Below are 10848 nucleotides of genomic sequence, written 5' to 3'. Positions count from 1 at the left end.
ACGAAGGGATAAACGTTAACTTAACAACTGACATTCCAAAGAGAGAGTGGTTGATTTCAGCCATTCTAGAAAATCCAAGGACAAACTGGTGACATACTTCAAGTTCCTTCATAAATTAACCCTTTCCAAATCAACGGGAATGTTACCACAGAACTGACCACGTTCCTTGCAATCTGACTTGACAAGGTGAACCCACAGAAGCCTATCTGATCCTTGATGTAGGACTGTGCAGGCCCATTTCTATGTGGGGATTTTTGTTCCAATAAATACATTGGAAACTTTTCTGGAGATGTGTGACTTTTGGAAAGACTGGCAGATGAGCTGAGCAGCTACGAAGTATCAAAACTAGTAAGTAAAAGGGAGGCCACAGGTGCATGAAATAAACGCAGACACTAGGCTATTATAGCATTTCCTATCCGAAAACATACACAAACCGACTTTAACAAGATAAAACGTATCATTTTGCACACAGAAACTGACCGTACCTACATGGTGCCATTTGCAGTCAAGAGAAAGGCAAACAAATGTGGAGACGCAGGATTAGTCCTAACTGCATAACACGAACTGTAGCAGACGCTGTCCTCTGGGGGAAGTGTGCACCACCTCCTGCTGCTATTGAGGTCCCCTCAAGTGTTGCACGAATCCACGAATCTGCTACTCAGCTCTTGGTAAGCACTTCCTTTCTCCAGTAAATCAAGCACCACAGGAGAAGTGATTTCTCAGGGTTCCTGCGTCATTTTCACCATGTTAGGGGCAATACCATGAACCTTAATTACAGCCTGGGACCCGTTTGAAGTGTCCCCAGGGATGCTGGACGTGCTCCCGCGATGCAGAGAAGACTCACGGTATGACAAGAAAAGGCTGAATGGCCTGACATGTACTGAGGTCCACAGCTGCAGCTGCCAGCCGGCCTGCGTGAGGACCATGGAGGCACAAGGAAAGGGAAATTCTCGAAGCTCTCGCTGCGGCTACCGCAGCACATGCAAAAACCTGGTGCTCTTTGTGAGACATCTTTGTGTCTCGTGTGGAAGATGTGGCATCTCTGTGGATGTAGGACTGCTGTGAGACGGGCACACCTGCAGACTCAACTCAAACTGCAAAGACAAGTGAAGACCTGACATCACGACGTAAGGCAGAAGGAAGGGAAGGATCGAAAACTGGCACATTTCAATGCAAGCACAGGATAGCTTGGTGATTTTAGAAAGGGGTTTGGCTTTTCAAATGGTCATGACGATAGGAGAAGCAGCTTCTACCACGAAGAGGAAGCACACGGTTTCCCAGACGCCCCAGAGAAGATTGCAGAGAAGAAGGAACCACCATCCACCGCATGTCAACCACTCCAAGACAAAAAGGGAAAACCCAAGAAAATCAGGTGAGAGGACCATGGCTGTCTGCACAGGTTTTCATGCAGAAGGAGGTGCCCTGTCGGGGGGAAAATGCCACAAACGACATTTATTTACGAGAAAGACAAGTGAGCACCAAGATGTTGGGTAGGAAGGGGTGAAGCAGCTACCGACTGAGCGGATACAGGCGAGGGTGTGATCAGGGCGGCTGGCCCTGTGTAGGAAGCTCACCCCAGGGTCCTGAAGGCAACAAGTGCCAGTGGCCAGTGGTCTGGCTGCACAACCAGAGCCCATGCCCTGGACCAGTTCCATCCCGGCTCTGTCCCTCAACTCAGGAAGTACGCTGAAAGCAAGGGACTGTCCTCTAAAGTTCTTCTGACATTGGACAATGTCCTGGCCACCCAGAACCCCACGGGTCACCACCAAACGTGTCTTGGCGGCTCACTCGCTCCGGAACGCAGCAGGTCTAAGTCTGCCTGTGGACCAGGGGCCACGAGGATCTGTGAGGCTCATGACACAGGCACTTTACAAGAAGGATAGTCAATGAGGGGCGCCTGGGTGGCGCAGTCGGTTAAGCGTCCGACTTCAGCCAGGTCACGATCTCGCGGTCCGTGAGTTCGAGCCCCGCGTCAGGCTGTGGGCTGATGGCTCGGAGCCTGGAGCCTGTTTCCGATACTGTGTCTCCCTCTCTCTCTGCCCCTCCCCTGTTCATGCTCTGTCTCTCTCTGTCCCAAAAAAAAAAAAAAAAAAAAAAAAAAACGTTGAAAAAAAAAAAGAAGGACAGTCAATGCTACCAAAGAGAACCGCCACAGAGGGAACATTATGAAAGTCAGGAAGATGCCAAGGGACGTTACAAAAAACTCTGGGAAAACCATCAAGCCCAACACAATCAAGAAATCCCTGCTAGAGATGACTGTCCATATGACGTGCGTGATTTCCAGGACCTATGACACAGCCAATCAGGAAACTCATGAATGAGACTCTGCATATGGCAAAAAGAAACAAAAGAAAAAGAAAAAGAGTTGGGGGATGCAGGGATTCAAAATGCGTATCCTACAGAAGGTCAAGAGCACAGAGAAAAGCCCAGAGGAGGTCACAGAAGAAGACAGCACAGAGAGGAGATCTGGTGAAGCAGACGGATGGCGAGGAAGGCGGCATGGAAGTGGCATCGCTGGAAAGCACGCTGCCACCAGGACTGATCCGCCAGCGTCTCGGCTCCTTTCCCACATGGACCCTTCCATGACAAGGGCGCTGGGACTAAAGCCAGCCAGCCGTCTATGGAAACATTGGCCAGGAACAGAAAGGCCCTTCTGGAAAGCTGCACAGACAGTGCCCACCTCCACCCCCATACCGCCAGGCCCCAAGGCCCAAGACTGCCCCAACTAGCGGGTCCCCCCGACCCCATGCAGGTCTGCATATCAGCACATTTGTGAGGACCCACCCCCACTTTCCAGACAGCAAATCCTCACCAAGGTGCTCAGTGAACCACTTCGCCTGCCATGCACAGGTCTCTGCGTGAAAATCGAGGGAGCGTGCAGCCAGGCCGCCCGGGGCGCATGTGTGTCACCACCACCTAAGCGGTCATCAGGAGGAACGTCGTGTGGGAGAATTGTGTGCACTTGGACGGCCTATCCTCACACGGGCATAAGGGCAGTAAGATCTGACATACAACGAATAACGTGTTGTTCCATAACCTGGCTTTCAAAAAATGACATTACCTTCTGGCAGGCCTCTCTCTGTCCCCGCCCAGAGAAAATGCCTCCCAGCCTACTATCACAGGCCGTTTTTGTAATGTAAGAATGTGTCCAGACTGTATGAGGAATATGGCTGTAAACCTGCAGGCTAGAAAAGCTTTGTAACCATTCATTCACCCGTGTATCTCCTAGGCCATGACGAAGCAATCGTACTGATTACACCAGGCCATCATGAAGCATTCACCCTTCATTGGTAATGCATGAAATGTGACATCCGTAAATACACAGGAATCTTTCCAGTTCCTCCCATTTCTTTTTTTTTTTTTTTTCAACGTTTTTTATTTATTTTTGGGACAGAGAGAAACAGAGCATGAACGGGGGAGGGGCAGAGAGAGAGGGAGACACAGAATCGGAAACAGGCTCCAGGCTCCGAGCCATCAGCCCCAAGCCTGACGCGGAGCTCGAACTCACGGACCGCGAGATCGTGACCTGGCTGAAGTTGGACGCTTAACCGACTGCGCCACCCAGGCGCCCCTGGTTCCTCCCATTTCTGATGCACAGTGCTAATGATACACGTAACAACAGCGTAGTGTGTCACCTAAGTCAGGAATGATGTGGGTTCTGATAGACAATTCATTCTAGTAACAAACGGAGAATAAACTTAGGGATCAATACAGCGCAGAGCTGTGCATCTATTTCCCTGTGACGTAAAACTGTTTCTCTAGCTTACTTGACTCGAAGAATATAGCATATAACACACACAAGATCCAAGTGCTAATGCACTGTTTGTGTTTCTAGTAAGGTTTCTGGACAACAGGAGAGTTTGAACAGTTAAGTGTTCTGGGGACGCAAAAGTTATACATGGATTTTCAATTGTGGGCAGGGTGGAACCCCGAACACCAAGTTGTTCTACGGTCAGCTGTACTCATCCTTGGGGAAGAACGAAGCAAGCATGACCTTTGTGAACAACAGAAGAGAGTAAAATAGAAATAGATTTTCTGTTTTAATTTTTTAATGTCATTCTTTATTTCTTAGAGACGGAGAGCAGCAGGGGAGGGGCAGAGTGAGAGGGAGACAAGGAATTGAAAGGAGACTCCAGGCTCTGGGCTGTCAGCTCAGAGCCCGTCTCGGGGGTTAGCTCGCCAAGAAAGAGTTCATGACGGGGCCAAAGTCAGCCGCTTAACTGACTGAGCAACCTAGGAGCAGAAAAGGAGCAGTTTAGACGGTCCTTGTACACAAGGCATACGTGTTTCCCCAAAGGAGTTAGTGACCAAGTTGCTCAGCAACACCCAGCACTGAGGGCCAGCAGACAGGACACAGATTCAGAAAGAAAGGCCGTCTTCTCAGAGAGCGAGGTGTATTGTACACGGACGGGGCAGGACGCCAGCATCTCTGCACAGCAGGAGGCGCCCTCCGCCCCACAGCCAAGCTGCTGCGAGGTGAGTGGGGCCGGAGCAGGGAAGACCGCAGGACTCGGCCCCTCCCTGAGTCCACCCAAGTGAAGACAGGGTACAGATCTCCAGAGACCTCACAGATGGCCTCTGAGACAGGCAAGGTCCACGCCACAGGACCCACGGACCAGCAGGGAGAGGGAAGAGCAGGAAAGAGGCAAAGCCATCTCCCTGGCTTCTGACCACCGGACCAGGGAGCAAGCTGCTCTGTTCCCAGGAGGAGGCACAGGTGTGGGGAGGAGGGTGGTGGCCGGTGTGGAACTCAAAGAGCCCACAGTCCGCCCAGATGGAGCTTCACTAACGAGGTGCTTGGAAAGGTGTCCGGGAGACAGAGTGGGGTGCATGAAGGAGAACACGGGGCAGCCGAACCTCCCAAGGAAAACCGCCTCCCCGAGTCTGTCCCACGCCGACCCATGGGACAAAACGGCCATCCTGCAGCCACCCTGTGCACATGTTCCTCCTATTCCACCGAACCACACACTCCCATGCCCTTCTATTGCTCTCCGTAAAACCGCCTAGGTCTCTGGGTGAGGTAACTGCAGCACATAGTGTTCAGCACCTAGTACAGTGCCTGCCAGGCACTCCAGAAAAGGTGAATACTTTAGTGTATGCCTTGTAACCGCACACGTAAATATTACACACGCTGCTTTTAAACATTACGTAGTTCGGTATAGGATATAAAGACGCACACTGTCCTGTGCTTTATGTGATGGGTGGTGTGAGGGGCTTGTACCTGTTGCCTAAAGAACGAGTCTTAGAACTCAACCCACACATTAGAAGGAGCCACTCTACCCAACGACGTCTACACTGCATCCAATCTTGTCTCCTCCCCAACCCACTATCCACACATTACCAGCACCAGCTTTCGAAAACTTCAACAACATCATGCCAGTCCTTCCCCCTGAGGACACAATGACCCCAGGCCCTTATCTGAAAACCCAACTCCTCACGGGGTAGGTTCTGTCCCAACACCAGCTCCCTGGTGCCTCACCCGGCTCCGCTTCCGCTTCCATCGCTCACAACAAAGCCAGGCTCCTCCTTGACCCCGGCCTTTGGCCTCGGAGTCAGACTGCTGGGAGAGTGCTCGGTCAGCCTCAGCTCCCGAGCCACCTCTCCGGAAAAGGCCGTTCCGGAACCACAGTGCGCAAGTAAGCGACATTTCCTCCTGACCCCTCCACTCGTCCACATACGCTCTTCTCAGATGTGCCTCCACCACTGTCTCCGAGGAGCACAGCAGCCAGAGCCTGGCGACCACAATGGTGCAGAGTCACAAAAGGGCTCAACAAGGGTGGGTGGTTGTGTCTCTGTAGATGATTCGGGTGCACCAACACAGAAGCCCTTTTTGTGGGGGCTACGCCGTACACATACAGACATCACAATGACTCTAAACCCGTATCTTTCTGTAATAACACTCAATGTAAATGGACCAAATGCGCAAACCAAAAGACATAGGGTATCAGAATGGATAAAAAAATAAGACCCATCTATTTGCTGTCTACAAGAGACTCAATTTAGCCCTGAGGACACCTTTAGATTGAGAGTGAGGGGATGGAGAACTATTTATCATGCTACTGGAAGCCAAAAGAAAGCTGGAGTAGCCATACTTCTATCAGACAAACTAGACTTTCAAGCAAAGGCTGTAACAAGAGATGAAGAAGGGCATTTTATCATAATTACAGGGCCTATCTGTCAGGAAGACCTAACAATTATAAATGTCTATGCGCCGAATACAGGAGCCCCCAAATATATAAAACCATTCCTCATAAACATGAGCAACCTTATTGATAAGAATGTGGTCATTGCAGGGGACTTTAACACTCCACTTACAGAAATGGATAGATCATCTAGACACACGGTCAATAAAGAAACAAGGGCCCTGAATGATACATTGGATCAGATGGACTGGACACATATATTTAGAACTCTGCATCCCAAAGCAACAGAATATACTTTCTTCCCCAGTGCACATGGAACCTTCTCCAAGATAGGTCATATCCTGGTCACAAAACAGCCCTTCGTAAGTATACAAGAATTGAAATTATACCATGCATACTTTCAGACCACAAGGCTATGAAGCTTGAAATCAACCACAGGAAAAAGCCTGGAAAACCTCCCAAAGCATGGAGGTTAAAGAACACCCTACTAAACAATGAGTGGGTCAACCAGGCAATTAGAGAAGAAATTTAAAAATACATGGAAACAAACGAAAATGAAAATGCAACAATGCAGCGAAGGCAGTCCTGAGAGGAAAATACATTGCAATCCAGGCCTATCTCCAGAAACAAGAAAAATCCCAAATACAAAATCTAACAGCACACCTAAAGGAAATAGAAGCAGAACAGCAAAGGCAGCCTAAACGCAGCAGAAGAGGAGACATAAGAAAGATCAGAGCAGAAATAAACAATATAGAATCTAAAAAAAACCCGTAGAGCACATCAACGAAACCAAGAGTTGGTTTTTTGAAAAGATAAACAAAATTGACAAGCCTCTAGCCAGGCTTCTCAAAAAGAAAAGGGAGATGACCCAAATAGATAAAATCATGAATGAAAACGGAATTATTACAACCAATCCCTCAGGATACAAACAATTCTCAGGGAATACTATGAAAAATTATATGCCAACAAATTGGACAACCTGGAAGAAATGGACAAATTCGTAAACACGCACACTCTTCCAAAACTCAATCAGGAGGAAATAGAAAGCTTGAACAGACCCATCACCAGCGAAGAAATTGAATCGGTTATCAAAAATCTCCCAAAAAATAAGAGTCCAGGACCAGATGGCTTCCCAGGGGAGTTCCACCAGACGTGTAAAGCAGAGATAATACCTATCCTTCTCAAGCTATTCCAAGAAATAGAAAGGGAAGGAAAACTTCCAGACTCATTCTATGAAGCCAGTATTACTTTGATTCCTAAACCAGGCAGAGACCCAGTAAAAAAGGAGAACTACAGGCCAATATCCCTGATGAATATGGATGCAAAAATTCTCAATAAGATACTAGCAAATCGAATTCAACAGCATATAAAAAGAATTACCCACCACGATCAAGTGGGATTCATTCCTGAGATGCAGGGCTGGTTCAACATTCACAAATCAATCACCGTGATACATCACAGTAAGAAAAGAAAAGATAAGAACCATCTGAGCCTGTCAATCGATGCAGAAAAGGCCTTTGACAAAATTCAGCACCCTTTCTTAATAAAAACCCTTGAGAAAGTCGGGATAGAAGGAACATATTTAAAGATCATAAAAGCCATTTATGAAAAGCCCACCGCTAACATCATCCTCAATGGGGAAAACCTGAGAGCTTTTTCCCTGAGATCAGGAACGCGACGGGGATGCCCACTCTCACCGCTGTTGTTTAACCTAGTGTTGGAAGTTCTAGCATCAGCCATCAGACAACAAAAGGAAATCAAAGGCATCCCCATTGGCAAAGATGAAGTCAAGCTTTCACTTTTTGCAGATGACATGACACTATACCTGGAAAATCTGATAGACTCCCCCAAAAGTCTGCTAGGACTGATACATGAATTCAGCAAAGTGGCAGGATACAAAATCAATGTACAGAAATCCGTTGCATTCTTATACACTAACAATGAAGCAACAGAAAGACAAATAAAGAAACTGATCCCATTCACAATTGCACCAAGAAGCATAAAATACCTAGGAATAACTCTAACCAAAGATGGAAAAGATCTGTATGCTGAAAACTATAGAAAGCTTATGAAGGTAATTGAAGAAGATATGAAGAAATGGAAAGACATTCCGTGCTCATGGATTGGAAGAATTAATATTGTCAAAATGTCAATACTACCCAAAGCTATCTACACATTCAGTGCAATCCCAATCAAAATTGCACCAGCATTCTTCTCGAAACTAGAACAAGCAATCCTAAAATTCATATGGAACCACAAAAGGCCCCGAATGGCCAAAGTAATTTTGAAGAAGAAGACCAAAGCAGGAGGCATCACAATCCCAGACTTTAGCCTCGACTACAAAGCTGTCATCATGAAGACAGCATGGTGTGCGCACAAAAACAGACACATAGACCCATGGAATAGAATAGAAACCCCAGAACTAGACCCACAAACATATGGCCAACTCATCTTTGACAAAGCAGGAAAGAACATCCAATGGAAAAAAGACAGTCTCTTTAACAAATGGTGCTGGGAGAACTGGACAGCAACATGCAGAAGGTTGAAACTAGACCACTTTCTCACACCATTCACAAAAATAAATTCAAAATGGATAAAGGACCTGAATGTGAGACAGGAAACCATCCAAACCCTAGAGGAGAAAGCAGGAAAAGACCTCTCTGACCTCAGCCGTAGCTATCTCTTACTCGACACATCCCCAAAGGCAAGGGAATTCAAAGCAAAAATGAATTACTGGGACCTTATGAAGATAAAAAGCTTCTGCACAGCAAAGGAAACAACCAACAAAACTAAAAGGCAACCAACGGAATGGGAAAAGATATTTCCCAATGACATATCTGACAAAGGGCTAGTATCCAAAATCTATAAAGCGCTCACCAAACGCCACACCCAAAAAACAAATCACCCAGTGAAGAAATGGGCAGAAAACATGAATAGACACTTCTCTAAAGAAGACATCCGGATGCCCAACAGGCACATGTAAAGATGCTCAACGTCGCTCCCCATCAGGGAAATACAAATCAAAACCACACTCAGATATCACCTCACGCCAGTCAGAGTGGCCCAAATGAACAAATCAAGAGACTATAGATGCTGGAGAGGATGTGCAGAAACGGGAACTCTCTTGCACTGTTGGTGGGAATGCAAATTGGTACAGCCACTCTGGAAAACAGTGTGGAGGTTCCTCAAAATATTAAAAATACACCTACCCTATCACCCAGCAATAGCACTGCTAGGAATTTGCCCAAGGGATACAGGAGTACTGACGCATAGGGGCACTTGTACCCCAATATTTATAGCAGCACTCTCAACAATAGCCAAATGATGGAAAGAGCGTAAATGTCCCTCAACTGATGAATGGATAAAGAAATTGTGGTTTATATCCACAATGGAGTACTACGTGGCAATGAGAAAGAATGAAATATGGCCCTTTGTAACAACATGGATGGAACTGGAGAGTGTGATGCTAAGTGAAATAAGCCATACAGAGAAGACAGATACCATATGGTTTCACTCTTAGGTGGATCCTGAGAAACTTAACAGAAACCTCTAGGGGAGAGGAAGAAAAAAAAAAAAGGAGGTTAGAGTGGGAGAGCAAAAGCATAAGAGACTCTTCAAAACTGAGAACAAACGGGGTTGATGGGGGGTGGGAGGGAGGGGAGGGTGGGTGATGGGTATTGAGGAGGGCACCTTTTGGGATGAGCACTGGGTGTTGTATGGAAACCAATTTGACAATAAATTTCATATATTGAAAAAAAATAAATAAACATAAAATATTCAACAACATGATGCCAGTCCTTCCCCCTGAGGACACAATGACCCCAGGCCCTTATCTGAAAACCCAACTCCTCACGGGGTAGGTTCTGTCCCAACACCAGCTGCCTGGTGCCTCACCTGGCTCCGCTTCCGCTTCCATCGCTCACAACAAAGCCAAGCTCCTCCTTGACCCCGGCCTTCGGCCTCGGAGTCAGACTGCTGGGAGAGTGCTCGGTCAGCCTCAGCTCCCGAGCCACCTCTCCGGAAAAGGCCGTTCCGGAACCACAGTGCGCAAGTAAGCAACATTTCCTCCTAACCCCTTCACTCGTCCAGATACACTCTTCTCAGATGGGCCTCCACCACCGTCTCCGAGGAGCACAGCAGCCAGAGCCTGGTGACCACAATGGTGCAGAGTCACAAAAGGGCTCAACAAGCGTGGGTGGTTGTGTCTCTGCAGATGACTCGGGTGCACCAACACAGAAGCCCTTTTTGTGGGGGCTACCCTGTACACTTGAGGCAAACCCCACCCCCAGCCTACTTCAGATTCCGGGTCTCCCTCTGTCTGCCCCTCCCCTGGCCACACTCTCTGTCTCTCTAAATAGTCAATAAACATTACGAAAAGTAGAAAACAAACAACACTGATCAAACACTCCCAGATAAGTGTCACTTAAGCAATCCACTTCGTCTAGTTGCCCTGTCATAGCCAGCCCGTCACCACAAAGCCTGCCCTGGGCAGGCACCTGACGGGGGAGGAGGGCGGCCATGGCAGTGGGGGATAGGGAGCTGGGAGGCTGACACCATCACCACTCCATGGACGCTGGCTGAGCGTGCGCAAACTGGATGGTCATTTTAGAAGAACGACGGGTACTAGGCAAGGACTACTGGGTTTCGTTTTCTCCTGTAACAAATGCTGATGACCAAAATGTTTACTATGACTTCTCAGTCTTCC

The sequence above is a fragment of the Neofelis nebulosa genome, chromosome 13 (genome assembly GCF_028018385.1).
Source record: "Neofelis nebulosa isolate mNeoNeb1 chromosome 13, mNeoNeb1.pri, whole genome shotgun sequence".
NCBI lineage: Eukaryota > Metazoa > Chordata > Mammalia > Carnivora > Felidae > Neofelis > Neofelis nebulosa.
The sequence above is the reverse complement of the archived record's forward strand: the minus strand, read 5'-3'. Positions refer to the sequence as shown.